A 12,148-nucleotide genomic window follows, 5' to 3' on the forward strand; every position below is an offset into this window, starting at 1 on the left:
TTTTAATAATAAAAATATTATTTTTGTTAAATAATTTAAAATAATTTAGATAATGATTAAAAATCTTTAAAAAAATTCATGTTTTATTACAAAAATAAAATTTTCTAAAAATAGATTTACGAAACATTTTTTTAATTTTAACAATACAAATTTCATTAAAAAATTCAAAACAAATAATATAATAGTCAAATATTTTTAAATAATTTTTTGTTAGTGGATCAAATCACCAGATAGCATGGTAAAAGTTTCCAACTTGAAATACAAATAGTAGGCATTCTAAATAATTCATTTGTTTAAACAATATGGAACATTAAATTTTAAAACATGTATGAAATTAATTTAAATTATACTAAGCATGATTTAGAAATCTAATATAAAATTTTACCTACTGGATTTATCAAATAATTTTTAGGAATATAATTTTTGGTTATTTTTATAATTTAACCCTTGTGAAATCGTAAATATCAATTAAGCCTACTATTATATCTAACATTTGAATATTGAGAGGTATTTGAACATGCAGAATTTGGGTTGAGTGATTCTACTTTTTCTGTTAATTTTTTATTTTCTTTTTTGATTTTGTCAAATAATTTTAGTAGACATGTATTAGCTAATTTTCTTTTCAAATCAATATTTTCCTTCTTTAATTTATTATTTTTAAATTTTAGCTTACATAAGGACTTAGACATTAATGTTATTCCAGAATAAAGTTGATCATGAGGTAGAAGGCATACCTCATTTACCATATCATGTTCGAAGTTGGATATTCCCCCTTCGTTGTTGCTTTCCTCAGATGTAGCTTCTCTTTCATCGATGCTCTCCTCTTGGTGACTCACTGTAAGTGCTAGTCTAGCATACTCCTCTAGTTTGGCCTTTGATGATGACTCGTCCCACGTTACCTTCAGATTTGTGTGCTTTATTTTGCTTAGCCCTTTATTTTTTCTCCTTCTTTTTCAGCTTCAGGCAATCATCCTTGATGTGCCCTTCTTCTTGACAATTATAGCATCTTAATTTTCATTTTCTTGGAATAAACTTCTTGGCCTGTGACTTGTTAAATTCGTTAGATTTAAAATACTTAAAGAATTTTCTTACCATGAAGGTTACTTCGTCTTTATCACTCAATGAGTCTAAATCCGGTCCACTCTTCTGGGCTTGCAGTGCTAGGTTCTGATTTGACCCCTTTCTTTGTCCTACACACCGAGACTCGTGTAATTTAAAAGTATAAAAAAGATTTTCTAGTGTACTTACTTCAAGGTCTTTGGAGATATAATGGGAGTCTACTATAGATGTATATTTCGGTGTTCTCAGGAACACATCTAATGTATACCTTTGCGAGTCCTGATTAGTTACTATTTCTCCAAGGTTCGTTAATCCGGTTATTAGCTCCTTGACTCTTCCGTGTAGATGAGCAACTGTTACACCTTCTTCCATTCGAAGGTTGCTGATTTTGTTTTGTAGCAGGTCTTATCTCATGAGCTTTGCTTCAGACGTTCTTTCTGTTGGTGTAATTTGCACTAATGATCTAACTCGGATTTCGATGAATGACAAGGGGATTAAAGTTAGAGTGTTATTGTGATCTAATGCATTTACCGAGTGTGTAGAGATTGACATGTCTAGAGGACCTGACACTAGGATAAAACTCAACTAGGTCTGAGGACCCGATAGTTGGTACGAAGTCCAGATAGGTCAAAGGGTCGACCTACTATCTAACAACAAGTCTAGCTGGGTCTGAGGGTCCTGACAGTTGGTCGAAGTCCAGTTTGGTCTACGGACCTAACAATTGGCATGAAGATCTGGTGGGTCGAGAGGCTAGTCAATATACTACAAATTGGTAAATGAAGGTAAGTCACTGGAGGAGAGTGACTAAGTGAGGACGCATCACGGTTAATGGGACAATAGGCGTCGGACCAGTTTAGGTCCATTTTGAATCCCTAAACTGAGACCTTGACTAGTTCCTGATCTCGGAAGGTAAGAAACTAATTAATACTCCTTATTATGATTGTACTAAAACTTGTTTTGTAGGTTAGATATTGTCGCATTAAACTAACCTAACTTGTAGGGCAAAATGAGCAAAAAAGGCCTCGAGTGAATAGTACCCGAGGTGCCTTCAAGCATTGAAAGGTACCTTCGTACTATTTATAGAAGGCGCCTTCGATGCTATGGAAGGTGCCTTCCAATTGATAGAATCTGACTTCTTCAGCGATAAGGATTAGCACTTTTTAGGATCAGATTTTACACGCTGGAGGCACCTTCAGCCCTATGGAAGGTGCCTTCTATGGTCAATAAAAGAGCATTTTTAGCAAGGCTTCTAATACATCACTTCTACGATCCTCTACACATCCATTTGAAGTTCTGACTGCTCCATCTTCTTGTTGTTGCTTCATAGAAGTCCATCTGCCATCGAGTAACTTTTTTGAGTCATCCAATCATCTCTGACAGACCGACAGCAACACACAAGTGTGCCCCAATTGTTGGTAAACTTTTATTAGTGTTGCAAGTCTTTGTGCTACTACTTTAAAAAGGAAAGTGTAAGTTGTTACACTATCTCTATCCTCCTGTATTCAATTACCTCTTCTAGTGGTTCCAGAAGAGCACTTAGTACATTACCCATCAATAGATCCACGGATCTGGGTGTTGGAGTAGGAGTCGCTGAAAACTCCGAACTGAGTAAAATTGACCGCGTCTTGTTGTGTTCCTTTTAGTTTTTCTTCCCACTACAATTTTATTTTAAGTTTTTAAAAATTACTCTGGATTAAAATTACTCATGATTAACCCCCCCCCCCCTCTCATGATCTAATAAGTGGTATCAAAGCCAAGTTGGCTCTGAATTGATGCAACCACCAATCATGCAGGGATGATTTTCAAACATTCATTTAATCTTTCTTTTCAGTTTTAAGTTTTTTAATCCAAATTAGTGAAATTACCTCTTTAGATAAGTATTCTCATCTTTTTCTGCAATTCATTGAATTGGTGTAACACTAATCAATTTTCTTTTCCCTCCCACACTACTTACCTCAAGACCAAGTCTTGGCAATATTTTCAAGTTTTTCTTTCAGGAATTAATGACCTAAAATGAAGGATACAACACCATTCATCCACCGTTATTCAACGGGGATGACTTCCCATATTGGAAGAAGTGGATGGAAGTATACTTGAAGACTGACTTTGACAAGTGGTTTAGCGTCACCCAAGGATATAAGGCGCCAGTCGATCACAACACTAAAATTCCAATGGACTCGGAAAATTAGAATATAAAGATGAAGAACAATACCCAGATCGACTTCAAGACCCTCAACACAATTAGTGCGGACTAACAAAGGAGGAACTGAACCTTGTCAGCCCAAAAGTGCAAAGGAGCTATGGGACAAGCTCATAAAACTACACGAGGGAATCAATGATGCAACGATAACAAAAAGGGAATTATTCTTAAATAAATTATTTAACATCAAAATATAGGAAGGAGAGACCACAAGTCAGCACGAGGATCAAGGACATCCTCAACGGGCTCTATATGATCGACCACCAGATGGAAAATTGAGATCTAACATGGCATGCTCTAAATGTATTTCCTCTAAATGCATTATGAGCATCTATCGTGGATACCTACAAAATCTCAAGGAATTTATCTAAATTAAAATTAGATAAACTTTTCTGTGAATTAGAGCCACACGAATAGATTAACGTCAATCCCAAGAAAGGTATTGCTCTTATTGCAAGATCATCAAAAGAAAAATCCAGACCTAAACCAGAACTAGGAGATGAGTTTGACCTAGACTCAAACGATGAAGAACATTTAGTGAACCTGGTAATAATGATATGCACTAGGAGAAAGAAAGACTTCACCAAAAGGGATCCACAGAAGATTAAGTCTACTCCCAACAACAATAATACAAATGTCACCTGCTTTGGATGCAACAAGAAGAGACATTATAAGAATGACTGTTCGAATCTCAAGAAGAAGAAAGCCCACAAGGTGACTTGGGACGAATCATCCACAGAGGAATCGGGCAGCGACGAACCGAAGCACACCAACTACCTTACACTAATGACATACTAACTAGAATCTTAAAGTGAATTGGAAGATGGGTCTGAACCCAAATCGTGCCACAAGTTCGCGCTTATTTTTGAAGGTTCTGACGAGGTACAATCTATTTTAAGCAAATTTGTTTTTAAAAATAATTACATGTTTGCACAGGAAATTAAGTATGTCTGAAAATTAAATAAATGAACTAAATATAGAAAATAAAACACTTAATGAACAACTAAAATCAATCTCAATGATTGAGCTGATTCAAGCTAAAATCCGGACTCGAATATAAGTCCAGCTCAACTAACAAAACATTTATATCTCTAGTCAATCAAAATAAAAATCAAACCAAAACCTGGGTTCTAAAAGTGTGCCTAACCACGTAAGTAGGAATCAATCAATATTATATACCTAAAAATAAAATATACTATCTAAAATCAAATAAACCAAATAACTCAACCTTAATCTAAAAAATTAAACTCTCTAAGCTAAATTTAATAAAATCAAACAAAGAAATAACTAAACCTAAATTAAATAAAAGTAATCTAAACTATAACCAAGTCTATTATAACTACAAAGCAAATCGACATAAATCTAAAGTCCAATAATTCAGGAGGATGCTCCAAATTAATTGGTACATCCAAAGTAATAATTTACCCTGCCGGGTAATTAGGACTAAGTTAAATAAGGACAAACGTTTAACTTGATAAATGGTACTGGAGAAGTTTTGGATGATAGTAGGTTATGAAAGCTTTATCTATACATGTCTAAGAGGATATGGTTTTGACTTGGTACATTTGACTAAGTGAAACTAACTGAAGCTACTTCTTACTAATCCTAACTGGTTAGACCAAAGTTTTGTACTAAATTTAGTGGATAGGATTATTTGAAAATTTTTGAATGTGTGGTTACTCTAATGAGTTCAGGTGACTCACCACAGCTTAGAAGTTTATCCAAAGAATGTCTATTTGTTAAATCCAAAACTAAACTTGAATTTAACATAAAGTTAAGTTAAACCCTGAAATTCAACTTAACTCATCTCACAAAATCATAAGATTCCCTGATTGAAAATATAGGTCGGGTGAGATGACTAAGAATTAAAAATAAATTAAATCTAAATTAAAACTAATTAAAATAAATATAAATTAAAATTGATTAAAATAAATCTAAATTAAAATCAATTAAAATAAATCTAAATTAAAATAAATAAATAAAATTTAAAATCCCTTTAAAACTCCTTTATTTTTTTTAAAAAAAAATTACGCCACCGAAGGTGCCTCTGACACAATCGGAGGCGCCCTCGGGCGGGCAGGAAAAGTCCTGCCCTAACCGACTGAAGGCCGCTTCAGTCGGTTGAAGGCGCTCTCCATGGTACATGGAAGACGCCTTCGATCAAGCTAAAGGTGTCTTCAATCTTACTTTTTTTGACGAGCAGAGCCTTGCTCTGTTCGCGAGTTTGGTCATGGCAAGGTGCCTTCCCACAGTTGATCTCCACTATTCTCCATCTTTCTCCTTCTAAGCCTCAACAATGCCTCCTCGGTACACCCAAACTTAACTATCTAGTTAGTTTTGGCGATCTATATGTTGTTATATGAATGTTTTACATGTATAAATTATTTTAGAAAATGATGGCATGTTAACTCTAGCCTTAGCAGTACCCCATCTACTGATGCTAGATTTCCCACTGAGTGACTTAGGCTAGATTTTCCACTGCATGTAAATATTGCACTTAAATCTAGGTTTTTGAATAGATCCTTTTTCACCAAGTACTATGCATCTATCATTGAGGTCATTGACTATTACCTGTTAGATAGACTACTTGATTGTAGTTATTTAGTAAACCTAGACTTGTGTGTATAGTATTACAACAATCTAGTTAAGATCGACAATCTGATATACTCCACTAGAGTTGACGAGAAGGACTTTAGCTTCTCCCTACTCTCCTGTATGATAGGCTAGGACTTAGAAGGTCTATCTATCCATTTTTATGTTACCCTAGTAGGGATTTGTTGGTCCCGTTAGCGGCCGGCTAGAGGAGGGGTTGAATAGCCCTGAAAAAATGAGATGAACCTTCCTCGAACTTTATAGCGTATTTAAATTGAACACTTGTATAAACAAAGAAAATACACTAAAAGGAAGAGGCACAATGAATTACTTGGTTACAACCGGGGAGGTTGTTAATCCAAGGAAGATAACAAGCTCAGTAAACTCTCCTTCAGACAGAGAAGCCTCTTATAGTAGTTAGCGCACTCAATTACAGTTCAGAACTCAAGATGGATCAATTACAAGTGTTGTGTTATATTTCCTAGGTACAGGGGTAATTTTATAACTCTTGAAAAATCTTATTTTGGGCTGGAAGGCGCCTCCAGCAAGGCGCCAGTGGATAAGAGTTTATCCACTGCTAATGGCAAAATCTGCCTAGTTGAAGGCTCCTTCTATAAGGTTGGAAGGCGCCTTTGTATTGTTCATCGAAGGCGCCTTCAATTCCCTTTGAAGGCACCTCCAGTAGTGTTTCCAGCCTCCTTTCGCTCTTTTGCTGCTCCGATCGCCTGAGTGATTTCAGCCAACCGGAATAGGGCTCACCCGAACCCTTTTTCCAGCCTTCTCCTCGAGTAGGCTTCCACTCCAACTTCTCGTCCCTCAGACCGCCGCACGCGTCCTTCTCGTCCGTCAGTGTACTCTTCCGCAGCACATCGCCCCTCAGACGACCTCTCTCCCGTGTCGTCCTTCTCGCTAGCGGCGTCTTCCGCTCGACTTTTTGTACTCCTAAGCTTCTGCACACTTAGACATAGGATTAAACACCAATAGGACCTAACCTGACTTGATTGATCACATCAAAACTACCACGGGATACCAACAATCTCCCCCTTTTTGATGTGATCAAACCCAAGTTAAATTAGGGTAATTAAAAAAATTTCTAATTTTTACAAGTAAAAAAAAATGCAAGTAAGAAAATTTTTCAAAGTAAAATTTGTTAGAAAAATTTTACAAAAAAAATTTTACTAAAAAAAATTTTCAAGTAAATTTTTTTAACTTTTTTTTGCAAGAAAAAAAATTACAAGTACCCTCTAGACTTGACTTGTTTTTCCCTACTCCCCCTTTCAATCACATTAAAAATAGGGTTCATTTAAAAGTCTAAGAGTAAAAATAATAAAATTAGTGAAAAAAAATTCTAACTATTTTAAAAAAATAATAATTAATTAAAAAATATTTAATTAATTTTTAACAGAAAATGAAGGTATTTTTATAACTTCTAAATGCTTAATAGTTAGTCAATTAAATACTTATTTTAATAATATAATTTTAGAATACAATATAGGTTCCTTGCTACTAGGTTAATTAAAAATTTCTTAGGTACGTATTTCTTTAAAAAATTTCTAATTTGGCCCTTATGGTATTTAAGGTACCAATTCAATCCACTATATTTTCTAATATGTTGAATATTTGATCATGCATGATTTTTCAAAGTTTCTAACTCTTTTGTAATTTTTCATTCTCAATTTTAATTTTATCAAAGTCTTCTAATCAACAAGATTTAGCTAGTATTGATTTTAATTCCTTAACTTCTTTTTCTAATTTATACTATTTTGTAAAATATCATAATAAAATAATAATTAAATAATAAGGTTTAATAGACGAATAACCTTAATGGAATTTTTAGAAATTTTTAAGAATTTTCTGAAAAATTTTCGGAACTCATATGATGAATTTAAGAGGGGATAAATTTATAGGCTAAGTGGAAGCCCGTTTGGATATCCCAATTAAAGTGAGAGTTGATAAATTTAATTAACCTATAGTATATATCAAAACCTAAGGGGGCGTTTGGTTCTTTCCTAAGAATAGGAATCGGAATGAGAATTATTGTATTGTGGAATGAGAATGAGTATGAGCATGGATATCACTCTTAAAAGCAATGTTTGGTTAATTGTATATCTTCTATCGGAATAAATCAAAGTTTTCTTTTTTAGCCTTAAAGGAAAATAAGAGAAAAAAATAGATGTGAGAGAAAAATATGATGAAAGAGAATGATGAGAGAGAAAGTATTATGAGAGAAAAAGTGTGATGAGAGAAAATGAAAAAAAATAGTGTGATTGGAGAGAGCATGATGAGAGAAAATATGATGTGAGAGAAAGTATGATAGGAGAGGATGAAGAGAGAGAAAATATAATGAAAAAAATGAGGAGAGAGAGTGTGATGAGAGATTGAGGAGAGAGAAAGTATGGTAAGAGAAAAAGAGAACAGTGAATATGATAGGAGAGATTGAGGAGAGAGAAAGTATGATGAGAAAGAAAGTGTGTTGAGGAAAAAAGGAGTAAGTGTGATAAGAGAGATTGAGGAGAGAGAAAGTATGATGAGAGAGAAAGTGTGTTGAGGAAAAAAGGAGGAAGTGTGATAAGAGAGATTGAGAAGAGAGAAAGTATGATGAGAGAGAAAGTGTGATGAGAAAAAAGAGAAAAGAGAGTGTGATGAGAGAGAAAGTGTGATGAGGAAAAAAAGAAGGAATAGAGTGCGATGGAAGAGATTGAGAAGAGAGAAAGTATGATGAGAGAGAAAGTGTAATAAGAAAAAAAGAGGAAAGAAAGTGTAATAGGAGAGATTAAGGAGAGAGAAAGTATGTGATAAAATGATGAGAGAGAAACTATGATGAGAGAGAAAATATAATGAGAGAGAATAAGGAGAGATAAGTGATATGAAAGAATAAATAAATAAATATATTTTGATATTTGATATTAATGGAGAAAATTTTAGTTTTAAGTCAAGGGTATTTTTGTAATAAGGGAATATTTTGATTGATGAAAATAGGGTAATGGCTCATTGAAGGGGAGGTACATGGGAATGAGTTATTACCCAATTTCAAAGATTCATTCCCTTATTTGTATTTCTATTCCTATAATCCAAACATTAACAATGGGAATCAATAATTCTCATTCTCATTCCCCACTCCTATTATCCTAAACCAAACGCCCCCTGTTTTTTTTTGTTTATTTTTACTCTCTTCGCCTAATTCTCCTCCTCGTCACCGACGCCGATCCCCACCTTGCGAGCGCCTCCTTCTCCCCGATTTCTGCCCTAGCCAAACCCCTTGCTCTCCCTCTCCCTCTCGCGTCGACCCCTTCTCCTCTCCCGGCCCACCGCATACTTCTCCTCGTCTCCTTTGCCAGCGTTCTCCACCAGATTCACTGCCGTCAGCGTCGAGAGCCACTACTCGAGCCTACACCGCCCGAACCCCTCCTCCGATCTCCACTGCAGCCCTCTCTAGCCGTGCCCTAGCACCGTCGCCGCCTTTACTCTGCTCCGTGCCCTAGATTGCCGATCGGCCACTTTCCTCATAGCCACCGTCAACCGCTGATCTTGATGCCGCCGTCGCTGGTGCTGTCCCGCAGTCACTGTGCTAGAGGCAATCACAATCAGTGTCGCGACAACTCGACCGATCGGTGCCACCTTACTGTTTTCTTTCTTTATGCATGGAAGAAGAACGTGGTTGCTGCGTTGTCGGTCACTGCTCTACATCCTTGCCAGCATTTTCAATACCCCCTGGTTGTGGCGAACTCAGCAGACCATCATCGCTGTTTACCTCTGCTCCGGTCATCGTAGCTGCAGCCACCACAGTGTCTTCCTCTGCTATTTTAGACGTCTTGACCCTACCATCCACCTTGGAGGTCCTTGCTCCAGTCGTGGGTAAGGAAATTCCCTTATCCCCTAAGCTTGATTTATTCAAATGTTATGAAATCTATAGTAATACATGAGATGAATCTAATAGTGATTAGGAAGGGGGATTGATCGATTCATGTTGATGATCTAGAATGCCAATTGATTGAGTTATCATGCTAATTGAATGAGCGTAAGGATAGAGGATCCAAATGGTTGATTTGGGTTTGATTGATTTATATGATATTGGCTGTGGTTATGAGTCGAAAGAAGAAGAAGGTAATAATAGATCAATTGGTGGCAAAAGGCGAATACGCTCGCCCCAGCGCCCTCGCCAACCCGTCCCAGGGCCAACACGGAGAAGGTAAATCACGGGCGGCTACTAGCCTTTGGAATAGTGACTAGCAAATAAGGGAGGTATTTACCTCGGCTTTGCCTAGATTCGAACCCCAGACTTCATTGGTGGCAACACCTCATGTGCTAGCCACTAGACCCATAATAATAGATCAATGACATTGATTCATGGGGTTAATTAAAGTTTGATTTATCTAATGGTGATGGGTTGACAAATTCATTGATTAGGTTGATCTAATTAGAGTTTCCTAATCAATTTAGGATTTAGGTTCATTACTTGTTCTGGTGTGGATGTTGGATTTGATTGTGCTTGAAATAAATCCTATGTGAAGTGGATCAATTATGTGGGGATAGTTCATGATGTTTAATAGATAGTATGATGGACTGTAGAAATTGATTAAGTTGTATTTGATGGATTAATGGAATATAGATTAAGAATTGGAAGATTAAAGGATTCATAATGGGTAAACTCGGTGGTAATGGATTGTTACATGTATCCATTAAGGAGTTAGTAATAATGAGTTAAACCTAATTCAACTAAAGGAATTGGGTGAATCAAGGTTGATCGTTCGATTAGGGTTTTTCTATGGGACTTTGGGTTTAGCTAGTTGTTGCTTATATGATTAGCTAAACTGGACATTATATGATTTACAGGACGTTGATTCGAGACGAGTGTCTCGACATGGGATTGGATTAGCATGATCTTCTTTTTGAGGCGGGTACCTTTGACTTATCTTTTGATATTGTCTTTCTGATATGCTTAGTAGGTTATAACTATTAGTAATAGTTATGTTTATATCTATTTGGTATGTCACTACATGTTACCTGTAGCATGCCTTATTTGTTGCCTGTTATGCATTCATGCGTATATCCTCTTGATTGTTGTCATGTGTACTTTTGTTCATAGAAGCAGTGACATACATTGCCCTACTGTGTATCGGACTAATTAATTGACTTACCTGATTTGTGTACCTAGATTTATGATACTTAGTTCATTGTATGAATTTGTATCCTTTTTGGTACATATTATATAGAGTTGTATATTGTCAAGATTTACATGCTTAGTGTCATGCACAATCTTACATGATTGCATGCTGAGCGATTGTCGGCTCCATTATTGTTGAACACATCACCAGTTACATGATTTGCACACACAACCACTCATGAGTTAGTGGTCCATCAGGCAGGGTGTGTGCAGTTTGCTCTATCAGGCTCCGCTGGTCCGCTCATGGGTAGTGTTGACTGTAGCATGATAGCGGGCAGGGATCCCTCCTCTGGACTGAGTCAGGGAGATGAGAGCATTGAGCTCCCCCACTCTGTTTGGGGTAGGATGATAGGTGTACTCCGATAGCATCCTGTCCACTCGGTCACTCAGGAGTAATGATAGCAGAGTGCACAGTTATCATAGCCCTACCCACTGGGTCTCACCATCGTGTGTGAGATGACTGATTGACGTTAGGGGTGACCATGTCATTTTTTGCATCATATGCATGGATTGCATTTATTATTTGTGATTGCTGCACTTTCAATGTTACATTTTTATGGATGCATATGTTTGACATGCATACATGATACATTATGTATTTTGGTCTGACGACTCTTATATCAGGATAGGAAGCCTTGGTGAGTACAGTTCTTCTCCCCTTGTTCAGTTTTTCATTTTCTGTTATTAGTCAGGAGATTGTACTCCATGATTATTACTGGTAGTTATCTTTTACTATGTATGTCAGCTTGATACCTGTTGAGTTGTTGAACTCATTCCGTTGCATTATTCATATTACAAGTAGATGATTAAGCAGTTGCTTGGAGGTATCCTGTTAGACGGTCCCACGTCACATCAGAAGACAGTTTACCTCGCACTTGCTTTCTTTTTATACGTTCTTTATTGATTTAACTTTGTATTGGTGTTTAGCCATGTGGCTATGTCATTGTTTTGGTGTTGTATTTGTGTTTAAGCCGTGTCGGCATGCATTGTGTTGTTTTGGTTTGTATGGGCTTCCGTTTGCTTTTCCGTTGTGTTTTTAGTACAGCTGTGTGGGTTGTTTAATATATATAATTGCGTCGTTGTGTGTATTCCAGCCGTGTGGGTTGAGGTATTTTGTGTGTTGATGTATTCAT

This window comes from Zingiber officinale, chromosome 1A (genome assembly GCF_018446385.1).
Source record: "Zingiber officinale cultivar Zhangliang chromosome 1A, Zo_v1.1, whole genome shotgun sequence".
NCBI lineage: Eukaryota > Viridiplantae > Streptophyta > Magnoliopsida > Zingiberales > Zingiberaceae > Zingiber > Zingiber officinale.